This window comes from Hydra vulgaris, chromosome 09, assembly GCF_038396675.1.
Source record: "Hydra vulgaris chromosome 09, alternate assembly HydraT2T_AEP".
NCBI lineage: Eukaryota > Metazoa > Cnidaria > Hydrozoa > Anthoathecata > Hydridae > Hydra > Hydra vulgaris.
In genome coordinates, this window is record NC_088928.1 from 62,485,001 (window position 1) to 62,490,598 (window position 5,598).

The 5,598-nt window shown below is 28.7% G+C and overlaps 1 long non-coding RNA gene across 1 annotated transcript; it reads right to left on the minus strand.

Moving 5' to 3' along the window:
• Window positions 1–1,149: 1,149 nt before the first annotated feature.
• LOC136084912 (uncharacterized) lies at window positions 1,150–3,608 on the minus strand. Its single transcript, XR_010640942.1, has 2 exons — window positions 3,495–3,608; window positions 1,150–1,369 (listed from the first exon to the last, which is right to left on the minus strand). It is a non-coding gene; the product is annotated as an uncharacterized LOC136084912 (long non-coding RNA).
• Between the last annotated feature and the right edge of the window lie 1,990 nt (window positions 3,609–5,598).

Here is a 5,598-nt window from a genome sequence, read left to right on the forward strand (position 1 = left end):
GACGATATGAAGTTTTTGTACCATTTAACAAGAGTGTTTAGGTTCTATGAAGAACAAAGAAACTTCCCTCTGATTCACTTTCAGAACATTCCTAATATGAGCAATGCCAGATGGAACTCAAGAGCCATTCTCGCCATTCTGGCGTTCATTCTTATGCCTGAAGCGAGAAAGAATTTGGAGAAGGTTTGCAGGTTCATTTCATATGAGTGGGCAGAACATTGGTTTAGTAGTCAAAAGTACAATGACAATGACTTCAAGAATTTATCTGATGTATTGAAGCCTTACAAAAAGGCATCGCAGTCATTCAAAAATCACTGGAAGAAAGAGCCATCCGTCATCGACATACCACGAAGTAATCAGATAGCTGAACGTGCAATCAAGGTGATGCAAGACCTGTATGCTTCCTGCAGAAAGAAAGACAAACTGCAACTTCGATTCATTCTAAGTAATAAGCGCTAGACTCTTTATGAGACGTGAGCATCATGTGACCCATGTACTAAACACAGTAGGCCTATAGACACAGACAGTTATGTATATTGTTGTACTAGACGCTTTGATACTGTTAATTTTGTAATACTTGTATAATTATATATCACATAATGTTTTTTGTTATATCACAGTACATGTTGCATAAATAAATAAAATAACAACAGGAGTATGACTCTTACAACATCTTCAGCCTTTAATATTCATTTACTGTACAAAAGTGTACCTATTGAAAATTCGATTTTTTGGTTTTGGGGTGACCTTTTTTCAAAATATGTCAAAATGAAACATCTATTCGTTCTTTTTACATAAAAGTTCATTGAATTACGATACAGGCCTAGTAGGTTGCAAAAAAGTCATATCCCTAATATATATATATATATATATATATTTGTATATATATATATATATATATATATATATATATATATATATATATATATATATATATATATATATATATATATATATATATATATATATATATATATATATATATATATATGTTTATATATATATATATATATCAGGGGCGGACGCAGGTTTTTATATATATATATATATATATATATATATATATATATATATATATATATATATATATATATATATATATATATATATATATATATATATATGTTTATATATATATATATATATATATATATATATGTTTATATATATATATATATATATATATATATGTTTATATATATATATATATATATATATGTGTGTGTGTGTGTGTGTGTGTGTGTGTGTGTGTGTGTGTGTGTGTGTGTGTGTGTGTGTGTGTGTGTGCAGCGTGATTAGAGCACAAGAATACTTTTGTATCAGCCTCTTCTTGACTTGTGTGCAGTGATACAACTTCCTCGCTGGAAACCTTTATGAATAATATGATTTTATAAAATACACTACAAAAACAGAAAAAACTTACACCAAGTAAATAAATAAAACAAAGTATTAGTTTATTAGCTAAACTGACCGCCGACCTTGCATGTCAATTTATAAAATTGTAACTGCAAGTTTACAAAGAAAACATATCCGGTAGGCTGTGATGCAAATCTTTCTGTATGTGACCAATGTTTTAGTAGGAATGAAATAAGCTCGGTCTTGTTGGTAGCATCCTGCAAATACTTTTGCCTTATAATGTCTTGCTTGTTCGCTCTGTTGAATCTTAAAATTTAGAGATCCTTATTGACTTCTTTGAGCATGTTCGAATGATTTTATCGAGCCAGGTTGGTATTGGTCTCTCACAAAATGTTTGTGGATCCTTTCAGAATTAGATTTAAAACAAATTCTGATCTATCTCCTAAAGTTTGGAGTTTAATATTAGCAAGCTGTTGCAGAATTGTTATTTCATCAAAAACATGTGCAGCACTTTGAGGAACCTTTAAAACAAATTCCTCAAAGTGCTCTCAATCCACTAAAGATTCTATTGCTCCTAAAAGTTGCTTAAAAAAAATTACTAAACTTATACTGAAAATGTTACCTAAATACCAAAATTTAGTATTTAGGTAGTATTTATTAATTATTTTAGAATGACTAATATCTTTTTAACAAACAAATGGCGATCGGCAAGTATTTTAAGTTAAACTGCTAATTGAATAAAAGGATTTATAGTAACAGTAGTAAATTAACTTACGAAGAAGACTCATCTTGTTTGTTTTGACGAGGCTACCATCAGGTAATCCCAACGCCCATTGGAAAGGACTTAAATAATAGTATTTGTTTCAAAGTTAGACCTTCTCTACTTCTTGCAATAACTAGCAATCTCCCAAACATGCTTCGTTCGGCTGAGATAGTGAATGATTTCTCTTAAAGGCAATAAATTTTTTTCAATTTTAAACTGTTAAATGTTTGCAGACGACACATTTTGATTGGAACGTAAAAAGAAGCTGTTGAAGATTGAATGCGTTCTCTAAAGAATCTTTGGAACTCTGCCTCCCCGAAGGGTTGTGCATCCATTAAACTTTCTTTTAACTCATCAGGTGCTTCTATTCCAGAACAAATATTTACCAAAGAATCTCTTTGCTCAAAAAGACCACAATTTGTTATTAGTATCAAAGCTCTCTCTACACATCCGTTGTTAAAATATTTTCTTGATGGTTTTAGATCTTTTGGTGTTTGTTTTTTGGTTGTAATTCCCATGTCATTTTTTAAAATTAAAATAAATTTTGAAACAGTATGATTTGTAAGTATCCAGCGTTGAATGGTTCCTTCAAACGTACTATAACCTTTTATTCCCCCTTAGTAATTCTGATCACGATTAATTGCTTGTTCAATGGATTGAACAGATGGAACTTTGTTAAACGTACCGCTCGTTCTTCTTACGGAGAAGTTTCCATCCCTGTTTTCAAAAAGGTAATAAATTATAAAGATTTAATTTAAAGCTATTTTTAAAACTAAAACTTGTTGAAATTTGAACAAAATATTTTTGAGCATTCTGTGCCCGACATACTAGCTATGAGCCGAGGGATGCCAGCTTTACTTACAGCGTTTCTTTTAACATGTTTGCTGCACTTTCCGTTACGTATTTTATAAGCATTTCACTCCGTTGCTATCTTTATTAGTCTTTTTGCGATAGCAAATGCAACATTCTTCATCTGCAATAATTTTTCTTGAAGCAGGAAAATTATTTTAACTTTGAAGTAGTACATAAAACAATAAATAACGTGAAAACTGAGGATAGTTTTCTTTGTTTGTATTTCCCACCCTAGGGTTTTTTAATTTTACGTGATCTATCTCTTTTCGATGATGCATGAGGATGCATCATCCACGACTACACTCTCATTGATTTTTTCTGCTCTATTTTTTCGATGTTATAGAATGTTTAATATTTTTATATTCACATACTTATCGTAACATCTTTGATGAAACAAGAAAGTTGTTGGGCACGTATCAGGTAAAATTATCAAATCCATGCTATTTATTATTTTTTTCGTCCCATTGTTTTAAAGCAGTATATAAATAAATAAATTGAGTTGGACATTTAATTTGTGACTTACCAAGCATTCTTCACTTTCGCAAGCGCATTTTCAGTAAAACCAACTTCTCCTTGATGAAATATGCAAGCATTTTTAATTTCTTTTTTAGGAACTAGATTAAGATGCTGCGATTTTTTGCTACTTGTCATTATTTACTTTAATAATAATAAATAAAAATAAACTCATTTATGTAGTAAACAGTTTTTGAAAAATGTAAACATTTTTTTTCGTACACAAAGAACGGGAATAAATTTTCTTTTTTAGATTTATTAAATCAAAATTATTTTACAACTTTAATACAATATTAGGAAGCAATTGCAAACAAATTTGTTTTTAAATGAGGTTTATGAAATTTTAATTACATAAATTTGAGTAATTATATTTAAAATATTTAATTTTATAAATTTTTAAGCCCCTGTCAATAATTTGTGAAAACAAAATTAATGCTTTGCGGTATTCGATTTATAAACAACATGGCGGATATTATGTACTTCTCAATATGTTGCATCTATTTTTGTCTCTAACTAAAGTTTTAAGCAGTTTCCAAGCGGCACGTAAAGATTTTTAAACTTCTTAAGTTATACGGAACAAGTCTATACAAAAATTAGAATGTCCACTCAAAATGTTTAGTTTTCCCTTTTTTTTTACATGTAGCGACCAGACTAGAATTGAAACACTACTACTTTACCGAAGTTGTTCTAAGGCGCAGGGGGGCCAATATCATTAAACTAAGTTATCGAGTTTTATTATCTTGCCCTTGTTAAGATTACCTGTTATTACTTTTAAGCTCATCACGTCTTAAAACTGGTTTAAAAAAAAAAAATTTTTAATGATTATTTTTTAAATAATACTCTTGTTTATAATTAATAAAAACGAAAACGATTAAAATTCTTGTCGAGTTTAATAAAATAGCTGTTGAAGGTTTTGCTTAGAAATAAATTAAGTTTTTTAAACTTAACTTATTTTTAAAGCATAAACTTTTAATGCATAAATGTATCAAAAATGCGCAAACTTAAAAAAAGTCTTAACGAAGTAAACTCGAAAAAAAAATTTTAACGAACTTCAAATAAATGCGATAAGTAATTAAAAAATTATTATATGTTGTAGTATTGTGTTTAAACGACATAAATTGTATTTTTGGCATATAAAACTTGTCATGCTCTGTGCATATAACATGGCTGAAACATGAGCTATGTGTATAGTATCTCTAGTCTTGTAAGTTTTCCATCATATATTAACTTTTTAACAAAACAATCTATATATAGATTTAAAAAATCTTATAAAATGTTATAAAATGCCGTCAAGATGAGTCAGCAATAGATTTTGCATTAACTTTTCCGCGCGGCGCCTAATAGTAACGCAATACTTCGTATTTTTAATACTTGGATTAAATTTGATTAAAATAGATTTTTTTTAGATTATTAGGAAGAAAAAAAAATTAATTAGTTAAATAAAGTCGTAATTTTAACGTTAAGTTCATAATTACAAAGTTCCAAAAAAACTGAACGAAACAGAGAAAAAACTTTATCAGGAAGTTTATCAAAAACACACTCGATTTTTTTTTTTTTTAAGTTATAATACTTTCAAGAAACAAGGACCGTGGCAACGGGGAGGAGAGAGGAGAGAATAAGACTTCTTAGACTCCTTGCTTTCCCACCACCACCCACTCCCCATCTACTCTTATTAACACATTTTATTCGAAACTTTAAAATAAAGAATAAAAATTAAAAATATAACAAAAAAAACATTCTGATCCTCCCCTTCCCCTGATAAAAATTGGCGCCGCGATTTCTGAGATCAATAACACCCATTATATTGATGTTGTTGTTTTTTTTGTCGTTATTTTTTTTTTTTTTAAGTCTTAATCTCTTTGTTTAACTTAGTTATTAAAAAAAATGCAGGAATGCGTGGGAGTTGTTATTTATAAAACAATTTTTTGTTATTATTATTTTAATCTTAACAAAACTAATGTAATCATTTTAAAGACTTTGATAAAAAAAACTTTTAGCTCTAAATTAATTAACTGGTCGATTTGGTTTTAAAATTTTTGCGATTTTAAAATATAAAAATATTGCTTTTCACGTTTTAATAAAAAGACTGTCTCGATTTTTTGATATAATAGTCT